Consider the following 11,480-nt stretch of genomic DNA (forward strand, 5'->3'; position numbering starts at 1 on the left):
TCCAAAGAGCCCTTGACAAAATTAAGAATCAGTCCCCAGGGAGAGGAGGTGGAATTTTTAGTACATACAGGAGCTGAAAAATCCACAATTAAACACCTACCAAAAGGGTGTAAACCTAGTTGAGAAACAGCACTCGTGGTTGGAGCAAAAGGTGAACCATTTCGGGTCCCTGTTATTAAAAATGTGCAAATTGAGACCCAAAGCAAAATTGGATTATACGATCTGCTGTTACTGCCAGAGGCAGAAAATAATTTATTGGGGAGGGATTTAATAATAGCATTGGATTTGAAAATTGAAGTATCCCAAGGGCAACTTAAAATTTATGCCTTAACCCAAAAGGATGAGGAACAAATATTTCCTGAGGTGTGGCATACCCCTGGGGAAATAGGGAAGTTAAAAATCACAGACCCCGATTTGCCTATCCGAGTTCAAGATCAAATATCATTCGAAGGGAGACGGGGCCTTAAGCCTGTCATAGAAAACCTTTTGCAACAAGGGGCTTTAAAACCATGTATGTCCCCACATAATACTCCTATTCTGCCTGTCAAAAAGACAGATGGGAATTACAGATTGGTACGGGATTTGAGGGCTATAAATCAACGAACTCTTACCAAATTTCCCGTAGTAGGAAACCCTTACACCCTCTTAAGCCAGCTGTCCCCTGACTACACTTGGTATACTATAATAGATCTAAAAGATGCCTTCTGGGCATGCCCATTAGAGGAAAGTAGTAGAGATTACTTTGCCTTTGAATGGGAAGATCCTGATAAGGGCAGTGTGTTGGTTTGAAAGTAAAACCAGTTCGAGACTCCAAGTCAGTAATACAATTTAATAGGAGAAAAGAGAAAAAGTAAAATACATGCAACAATCTAAAAGAAACAACCACCGACAAAGTCAGAAATACAACCTGACACCCTGTCAGTCAGGGTGTTGGTAGCAGTCCGTATAAATGGTGGCTGCAGTCCTCCTGGATGACAGATGTGGTTCAGTTGAAGCAGTGCTCCTGTAGAAGGTCCAGTTTTCCTCCAAAGATCCAGCGATGACGTGGAAAAGGTCCGACTTCCCTCCAGGATCCAGTGGAAAGGACTGCCTTTGTGTCCCAAACCCCAGTTTTTTTATCTAGGTAGGAAAGGCTTGGCTCCTCCCCCTGGCTGGAGCATCTCCCAATGGGATGATGTAATCTTATCAGTCACACAATAGGACTTAATGGCCCATTAACAGAATATATCTTCTGGAGGAAGGATGGGTTGTGAAAAGATAACGATGATCATCCCCCGATCTTATCAGATGGCACATCAGCATGTTGTCCGATGCCCCAAACAGAACACAAACTAACAGAGTTAGTTTATGCGGTGCTTTATTCAGGGCCCGGGGAACCTGCGGACTAGTGTCCAAAGTCAGGATCCCACAGTTCCCTTTTTCGTCAGGTTTTTATACCTTTTTACAAAGTAGTCTATGTGCAGAGGTACACATTTTTCAAGACAATACAGATACATAAATCTTGTAGGTATTATTCCTAAAAGTTATAAATTCTGCATGCTTGTCTTATTCAAAACTATAGGCTACCCCCCTTTAATCGCCCTTGCATGTTTTCCCATCACCAGAACCCTTTATTTATTATTATACTTTAGCCTTATCTTGAAAGTTTCTAAATGTTCTATATGCTCTACTAAATTCTTTAATTATCTTTAATTATTGTTTTCACAGTCCCCAGCTCATTCCCAGGGCTGGTTCCCAGGGCCTGTCCGAGAACTGCAGTTTTCTAAGCCTTAGCATGACTACTACTATATCTACATTAGTCCTTTTTCTCATTATTTCGGTATCAACTCCCCCCTTTTGAGCATTCTTCAGATTTTCTGCAAGGATGCTCAATTCTTCAAGTTATGGTTTCTTAGTAGGATGGTGAGTCTTCTTTTCGAGTTGGCAGGATTACTTCTTTCCGGGTCAGTGCTCTCATAACACGTCGAGTATGAGTTCCTTCTCTGGCAATCATTCCTAAAAGACATCTATACATAATCATGCATACTACAATAATCAATACAATCATTATTACATATTGTACAATTGATGATATCCAACCAGAGACTTGGATTCCTAGGGAGCTAAACAGTGCTCCTACCCAGTTATGTTCAGCTTCCTCCTGGACTTCATGCACTTTTGTTTCAATTTGTTCTAATTGACTTATGTCTTTTTCTACTTCTTCTGTGACATTTGGGATATGTACGCAGCAATGGTCAACCTTTCCTTGGAGGTACCCACAGACTCCATGTTCTTTTAATAAAAGCAAATCTAATGCCATTCTATTTTGAATTGTCATTCTTGTCGTTGCCTGCAACTGTAAGTTTAGATCCCTAAATCCTTTCTTTGTAACTGCGGCTAGCCTCTCAGTTTGTCCTACTAATTTGTACAGCATCTCCCGGTTTCTATATGTAGAAATTGGTGCAAACAAGGATTCCAATACCCATCCAAATTTAACTCCTGATGAGGGTTCATGCCATTCATCTTCATCTCCCAATCCTAGTTCTTCTGCCACTTCATTTGTTTCTCTCTTTGTTCGTGACTGCATCTCTTTCTGCGTTAATTTAGACTGTTTCCAAAAAGGGCAAAGTGTAGGGTCTCCTAAAGTAATCTGTGTGACCGGGCCATTAATAGGCATATGAGTAGTCCACTGTCCGTGCCCCATTACCCACACTGAATGCCCTGGACTCCTGATGGTAGTCGCCTGACAATCTTTCCATGCCCCTTTTATTTCACCTGTTATTGTATGATTATACCTTTGACATTCACAGCCCCATTTTAATAGTATCCGTACTGGCACTAAACCAATTTGGGATTCAGGGGTATCACAGGTGATGATTTTGCTACAATTCCAGCTAGGTGTGAGGGTCACTCGATCCCGTCTTACTGTTTCAGTTCCTAACACTCCTAGATGTTCTTGCTCTCTCTGGCCTGACCATTCGACACACCAATGTACTGGTCCTATGTAACTGTAAGGTTCTAACAAACTAGGACCCCAAATCGTTTTCCAATGTTCCCATTCTTCCTTCCCTTCTTGACATACTATCTCATAAGAAAATTCTGTGACTGGTTTTTGTCTTTTTTGTCTTATGTCATAAGTACACCATCCTACATTCTTGAACCGTCCAATTCTTGTAAAAACTGGATTTAGTAATTTTAGGCACTCACTCTTTTGTCCTGGTGTTGACCATTTCCCTCGAACTGTATAGGTTTCCTCTATCATCTTAGTATGATTCCGTACTTCTTTATTACATCTTTTTGTCCCATTTATAGTTACTGGAGGCATTTCCCCAACGGGAATGATGCCCCATGGTATTGGATCTCCCGCCGCTTTAGGTAAAGGTAAACATGCAGTGATGGACGTAGTATTTTGTACTTGTCCAAAATCTCTAACTAATCCCACTATTAAATTTTCTTGTCCCAATTCTTGTTATGTTTTTCCAGCTTCTGTCACCTGCCATGTTCTCCCATTCTCTTTTAGAATACCTACATTTATGTTCCCATAATCAAAACTTTCTCTAATCCGCACAATGCATGAGAATTGTCCTACCTGATCAGCTTGCATATGAGATATTGTCAATGTGGTGTTACCTCTTTGCTGTTCCATATCCCAAAGTGTCACAATTCCTTCTGTAAATACCTCGTCTGTGGTGATTTGTCTCCAGGCTGCATGTACTTCTTTTAATCCAGTTCTCTGGTTGTCAGAAAACAAACAGGTTAAATTTACTCCCACACCCTCAGGCACCATTACATCTGGCTCCGGAACTGTAATTTTAACAAACGCTTCTCCCACCTGCATTATACAGACTAATGTTAAAAGAACTAAGGCCTTGCCCTGAACACCAGCTTTGTTGCTGACAGAGGCTGTACTTCCCATCTTGACGGGACCTTCTTGATTCGAGTGTAGTGAATCCAGTTTTCGATCCCTTGGACTTTCACTGCCGTGTAGGTAGTCATGATCACCTGGTGAGGACCGTCCCATACTTCTTTCAAGGGTTCCGTATTCCAGTTTTTCACATATACTTGATCTCCTGGCTGTATGTCATGGACAGGATTCTCCAAGGGCAGAGGCCAGTTCCACTGCAATGCTCCTCGCAGCGCTGTAAGGACTTTATTTAAAGACAAAATGTAACTGAACAATACTTGATCTCCTACTAAGTGAGGGTCCCCTTTGTAGGTTGTAGCATGATATGGTTTGCCATACAAAATTTCGTATGGACTTACTCCTATCCTTTCTCTGGGTTTAATCCTGATTCTTAGCAAGGCTAGAGGTAGTGCCTGAGGCCACTGTATCTTCGCTTCTTGACAAATTTTCTTAATCTGCCCTTTTAATGTCTGATTCATCCGTTCCACTTGGCCACTAGATTGTGGTCTCCAGGGCGTATGGAGATTCCAAACTATCCCTAACACTCTGGCTACCTCTTGGACTACTCTAGCTACAAAGTGAGGTCCTCTATCTGAGGACATTCCTAATGGGATTCCAAATCTAGGGATGATTTCCCGTAGTAAAGTTTTAATTACTTCCTTTGCTTGGTTAGTCCTGCATGGGAAGGCTTCTGGCCACCCTGAAAAGGTACACACATACACCAGTAAATAACGGTACCCTTGTGCTTTTGGTAGCTCTGAGAAATCTATTTGCCAATAGTCTCCTGGTTGCGGCCCCACTTGTAACTTTCCTAGTTGTATTTGCCTTCGTGTCACTGGGTTATTTTTAATACAGACTGGACACATGGCGTTAATCCGTTTTGCCATTGTTAACATCTGATTGGAAATCATCTCACGTTTTAAAAAATTGTACCAATGCGTCTGCTCCCCAATGGCACTTGTTATGTTCGATTTCTAAAATTGTTTTCATTACTTTTGTCAGCAGTACAACCTGACCTTCAGCTGTGACATACCATCCTTTTTCGTTCTTCTGGGCCTGAACAAATTGAGCAAGCTTCTCATCTTCATGTGTATACCATGGTTTCTGCTCAAGAAAAGAAGTGGCAGGGTTAATTCGCACTGGCAATAAAGCTAATTGTGTCCATACCTCTCGAGCAACCTGTTTGGCAACTCTGTCAGCCAGCTGGTTTCCTTGGAACGCTTTTCCCTCTTCCTTTTGATGTCCTTTTACATGCATCACTGCTACTGCCTGAGGTTTATGCACTGCTTCCAATAGTGCTAATATTTGTTCTTTGTGCTTAATTTCTGATCCTTGAGAATTCAACAGTCCTCTTTCTTTCCACAGTGCTCCATGTACAATACTCCAAAGGCATATTTTGAATCAGTCCAAATGTTTACTCTTTTCCCCTGACTCAATTCTAAGGCTCTTACCAGAGCTTGTATCTCGGCTTTCTGGGCTGAAGTTCCCGGGGTTAAAGCTCGAGCTTCTATTATTTGTGTCAGTCACTACTGCGTATCCCGCATACCTGGTTCCGTTTCCCACAAAGCTGGATCCATCTGTAAACAGTTCCCATTCCGGATTTTCCAAAGGCTCATCTTTCAGGTCCTTCCGGCTGGCATACACCTGTTCAATGATTTCTACGCAATCATGTGTCAATTCGCCTCCTTCTTCCTGGCTGCTGCTCCTAAGAAATTCTGCTGGATTGAGATGATTGGTTATTTTTAATTCAATGTCATCCTGTTCTCGGAGGAGTGCCTGATATTGTAACATGCGACTCGACGAGAGCCAATGCCCCCCTTTTTGTTCCAAAACTGCAATGACCATATGGGGAACAAATACTTCCATCCTTTTTCCCAAAGTCAATTTTCTGGCTTCTCGAATTAGGAGCACTGTTGCTGCCACAGCCCTAAGACAACTGGGCCATCCGGCACTTACAGAGTCTAGCTGCTTTGAGAAGTACGCCACCGGGCGCTTCCATGAGCCCAATTTTTGGGTGAGAACCCCTATTGCCAGTCTCTGTCTCTCATTTACGTATAGTTGAAAAGGTTTTGTGAGATCTGGCAATCCTAGTGCTGGGGCTTCCTTTAAAGCTTGTTTCAGACTCTGAAATGCCTTTTCTTGTGTTTGTCCCCACTGAAACACAGGGCTTTTGGCTGCTTCATACAAGGGTTTTGCTTTCAGTCCAAATTCCGGAATCCACAAGCGGCACCACCCTATCATGCCCAAAAAGGATCTTAACTCTTGCGGATTTCGTGGTGTGGGTATGGTGCAAATTGCTTGTACTCGATTGATTCCTAACTTTCGCACCCCTTGTGAAATTTTGCAGCCTAAGTAAATCACTTGGGTTCTTACCAGCTGAGCTTTTTCTCTCGATACTCGGTATCCAGCTTGTCCCAGCATATTAAGTAATTCAATGGTGAGTCTAAGGCAAACATCCTTTTCTGCGGAGGCTATAAAGATATCATCAACATATTGTAGGAGAACATATAAAAAAGGTGATTCTTTTACCTGAGTCATCTTCCATTCTTCTAACTCTCGAGCCAATTGATTTCCAAAGATAGTTGGTGAGTTTTTGAATCCTTGTGGTAGACGCGTCCAGGTGAGCTGCTTCTTGCGTCCCGTCTCTGGGTTCTCCCACTCAAAGGCAAAGTATTTCCTACTTTCAAGTGCCAAGGGGATACAGAAAAATGCATCTTTCAAATCAATCACTGTAAACCACTTAAACCTTTCCGACACAGCTGTCAACAATGTATACGGATTAGCTACTACTGGGTGTATATCTTTAGTGATATTATTAATTGCTCTTAAATCTTGAACTAATCTATACTTACCATTTGGCTTTCTAACTGGGAATATCGGAGTATTGAATTCTGACTCACATTCCTGTAAAATTCCTAAGCTAAGAAATTGTTCAATCATAGGTGCTATTCCTATTCGTGCTTCCAATTTCAAAGGATATTGTTTTACCCTTACTGGGGAGGCTCCTTCTTTTAGTTCTATTACAACCGGTTGTGCCGCTTTTGATTTTCCAGGTACTCCTGTTTCCCATACCCATGGTACTACAGCTTGCTCTATTTCTTGTGGTATTTCTACTGCTTCTACTTCTTTCACTACAAACAGCTTAGCAATATTCTCCTCGGGAAATTCCAATCTTACTCTACCTTTTTCAAATATTATCTTTGCTTCTAACATTGACAATAAATCCCTCCCAAATAGTGATTCTGGGCTATTTGGCATATATAAAAATCGATGGTCAAATTCCTTCCCCCCAAATTTTATATCTAATGGCCGCAAAAATGTTCGTTCCTCAACTTGTCCCGTAACTCCCACTACTTGAATAGTAGAATCACTCAAAGGTCCTATCTTAGTGTTGACAGCTGAGAATGATGCCCCAGTATCTACTCTAAATTCTAACGGTTCCCCATCTACTTCCATTATTACCTTTAAATCCTGGTCTAGTCAGCTCTGATTCTGGTAATTCCCCATCATAAAGGCCTGGGCGACACCTTGTGGATTTCCCGGGAAAGCACCTGTATTATTCATCAGTCCCTGATTTCCATCCCCACTGGCTATAATTCCTCCCCCAAAACCCATTCCTTGGTTGAGAGGACACTCATTTTTCCAATGTCCTCTATTTTTACATAGAGCACATTGATCTATCCCCAGCTGCATTCTTCCTCTTCCCATATTCAATTGTCCCATGAGTCCTCCCGCCCCCATTGGCATTTCCCCCTTTGCTATTCCTCTTCCCCTTCCTCGTCCATGTCCACGGCTCCCTCCTCTCATATTATTTCCAGCCACTTGCTGTAACACCGCTAACATAGTAGCCTGTTGTTTCCTGGCCGTTTCTTTTTCCGTTATTATATACCTTCCACGCAACTTCCAATAGTTTATCTAAATTCCGAGTATCTTCTCCCTCCAATTTTTGTAATTTCTTTCTAATATCTTCCTGGGACTGCCCCATAAAAATTAATGCTAGCTGTAATTTTCCCGATTCTCCCTCAACTTCTAAATTAGTGTATCTACGAGCTGTCTCCTTAAGCCGCTCTAAAAAGGTTGATGGAGACTCATTCTTTTCCTGTCTGACCGAATATAACTTAGACCAATTCAAAGTTTTTGGTATTCCATTCCGTATTCCTTCTGTTAACAAATCCTGATAAGCTTTAAGTCTCCGAGACCCGCCCGTCGAGTTGGGATCCCACTCCGGATCTTCCCTAGGCACTAAGTCATTTACTGTACCATCCGCAAGCCGCAACCTAATCATTTCCCGTGCTTTCTCTGTCATGGCTTTAAACACCATTTCCTTTTCAGTAGAATCCATTATTGTGTCTAACAGAACTTGTAAATCATTCCAATCTGGGTTCTGAGTCTTAATTACCATTTTTACCACCCGCGCAGTTCGTTCAGGATCCTCCCGATACGCCCCCGCTGATTGTTTCCAAATTAGCAAATCATTCGGAGAAAAGGGAACTTTCACTATGACCCGTTCCCCCTGCGGCCCAACTGCTTCACGAAGCGGAACCATTAAATGAGCACCTCCTCCCTTTTTCTTCCTTTCTACCTCCCACCCCCCTCTCCAAGTTCTTTCGCATAAGGGGGTTCGTGGTATATCTGTGGTTCCTATTTTTGTTTCTTGATCCTCCCTTTCTACCTCTAGCATACTTTCTCCACGTTCTTCCATCGGAGGGGCACTAGGGGCTATCAGCAAAGAAACATCCTCTTCAGGTTCCGAAAACTTAACTGAGCATTCCTTCTCTTTCTGCCACCCCTTACATCCTTCACAATTCAGGTTTAATGTTTTCAAAACCATGATCCCACACTCCTTTTGCCACTCTGGTTTATCTTTCAAATAATAAAAGAGGTCTAGATACGGTATTTCATCCCATTTTTCATTACTTTGCAGGAAATGCATCAAAGGTGTAATAATGTCAGGATTCAGTGTACCGTTCCTAGGCCATTGCATACCATCGGGTTCATATAAAGGCCATACATGATTACAGAAATCAATCAATTTCCTTTTACTTAATTCTTGACCAAAGTTCCCCGCATTCCAGTGTTGTACTAAACAGCCCAAAGGTGAATCGTCCGTGATTTCCATCCCGGAACTTGCTAGAGTTTTAAACGTTTTTAAAGGCATCATTACACTCTTTTTTTTTTTTTTTTTTTTTTTTTTTTACAATACACACCACACACCACACACAACACTCACACCCTTTCCAATACACACCACACACAACACTCACACCCTTTCCACAAACCTTGCCTTTCTCGTCTCTGCGAGTGGCAAGTGCTGAACCTGCACAGTCACTGCTGCGTCTGACGGTCAGCGCCTAGGCTTTTCCACAACCTTAAAGACGTCTGTGACCCCCGTGCGGAAACGCCGTTCCGACTTAATCGGCAGGCCCCCCTTTCCCTCAATAAAAGGAATAAAGCACCTTCGGGCTTACCTCCTGGTCGTCCGTCAGGCGCGGGGTCGGGCACGGGTTGATGTCCTCCCCAGAAATCACCTGGTGCCGGCGTGGAGTGGATCAGCCCACGAACCGCCCCTTGCCGCCTCCGGAGTCCCATCTGGGTCGCCAGAAAACTGTTGCCCGATGCCCCAAACAGAACACAAACTAACAGAGTGTCAGTTTATGCGGTGCTTTATTCAGGGCCCGGGGAACCTGCGGACTAGCGTCCAAAGTCAGGATCCCACAGTTCCCTTTTTCGTCAGGTTTTTATACCTTTTTACAAAGTAGTCTACGTGCAGAGGTACACATTCTTCAAGACAATACAGATACATAAATCTTGTAGGTATTATTCCTAAAAGTTATAAATTCTGCATGCTTGTCTTATTCAAAACTATAGGCTACCCCCCTTTAATCCCCCTTGCATGTTTTCCCATCACCAGAACCCTTTATTTATTATTATACTTTAGCCTTATCTTGAAAGTTTCTAAATGTTCTATATGCTCTATTAAATTCTTTAATTATCTTTAATTATTGTTTTCACAGTCCCCAGCTCATTCCCAGGGCTGGTTCCCAGGGCCTGTCCGAGAACTGCAGTTTTCTAAGCCTTAGCATGACTACTACTATATCTACATTAGTCCTTTTTCTCATTATTTCGGTATCAAGCAGAGGATATCTCCCACAGAGATAAGGATCACCACCCCTCCCACATTTCAACAGATGGTGATAGAATACACATTTTTGCATTGTACCCCAGGACAGCAGAAAACAACAATTGCGTTTGACAGTATTGCCTCAGGGCTTTACAGATTCCCACAATCTCTTTGGGAGGGCCCTAGAAGAATTGATGCAGTCTTTTGAGCCACCAGAAGGGGTGAAATTGTTACAATATGTAGATGATCTATTAATAGCAGGAAAAGATGAGAAATCTACTAGAAATGAGACTATAAAACTTTTAAACGTTTTGGGACAACAGGGTTTGAAGGTATCCAAAGCTAAATTACAGTTCATGTAACCAGAAGTAAAATATTTAGGACATTGGCTAAGTAAAGGGAAAAAGAAATTGGATCCTGATAGAGTCTCTGGAATACTAAGCCTGGGACCTCCAAAAATCAAAAAAAGAAGTGAGGAAAATTTTGGGACTGCTGGGATACTGTCGTCAATGGATAGAGGGATTTAGTGAGAAAGTGAAATTTCTATATGAAAAACTTACCACTAATCGCCTAAAATGGACAGAGGAGGATGATAAAAGTTTTGAAAAGGTCAAACATGCTTTAATTCAAGGCCCTGTACTCAGTCTCCCAGACTTGGAGAGACCATTTCAGTTATTTGTAAATACCTCTGATCAAACAGCATATGGGGTACTCACCCAGGAATGGGCAGGCAGTCGAAAGCCAGTGGGATATTATTCTAAACTGCTCGACCCTGTCAGATGGGGTTGGCCCACATGCCTCCAGGCCCTAGTGGCCACAGCACTTTTAATTGAAGAACCCTGAAATGTCACCTTTGGGACGAACCTAGTGGTACACACCCCCCATAATGTAAGGGGAATTCTGAATCAAAAAGCTGAGAAATGGTAAACCGATGCCCGAATATTAAAATATGAAGCTATTCAAATCACTTCCCCAGACATAAAGCTAAAAGCAACAACTGCTCAAAGTCCTGCACAATATCTATATGGAGAACCAGGAGAAAATTTAGAACATGATTGTGTGGACGTTATAGAGGTACAAACAAAAATTAGACTTGACCAGGGGGAAGTTGAACTTAAGGATGAAGTAAAATTGTTTATAAACGGGTCTTCCAAAGTGGTAGAAGGAAAAGGAAAATTGGGATATGCGATAGTAGGAGGAGAAGAATTAAAATTAGTAGAATTCAGACACTTAAACGTAACATGGTCTGCTCAGATGTTTGAACTATTCGCTCTTTATAGGGCATTATCTCGTTTAAAGGGTTAAAAAGGGACCATATATACAGATTCTTGTCACTGGTTGGGTTTTCGGGTCCCTTTGGGATCACTGAGACTGCTTCTGCAGCCCTCAGTGACAGAGCAAATTCCCGAGCCTTGCCCAGATAGAATTTCGGCTTGCAGTGAGCTCTCAGACCAGCAGGGAAAAGAAACCAGCATA

General features: G+C 42.3%; 1 long non-coding RNA gene across 1 annotated transcript; it reads right to left on the minus strand.

Moving 5' to 3' along the window:
* Nucleotides 1-815: 815 nt before the first annotated feature.
* On the minus strand, nucleotides 816-6,642 carry LOC148220392 (uncharacterized). The gene is made up of 2 exons (XR_015798982.1): nucleotides 6,413-6,642; nucleotides 816-1,995 (listed from the first exon to the last, which is right to left on the minus strand). It is a non-coding gene; the product is annotated as an uncharacterized LOC148220392 (long non-coding RNA).
* Nucleotides 6,643-11,480: the final 4,838 nt, after the last annotated feature.

Source organism: Sturnus vulgaris, chromosome W (genome assembly GCF_052056855.1).
Source record: "Sturnus vulgaris isolate bStuVul1 chromosome W, bStuVul1.hap1, whole genome shotgun sequence".
Taxonomy (NCBI): Eukaryota; Metazoa; Chordata; class Aves; order Passeriformes; family Sturnidae; genus Sturnus; species Sturnus vulgaris.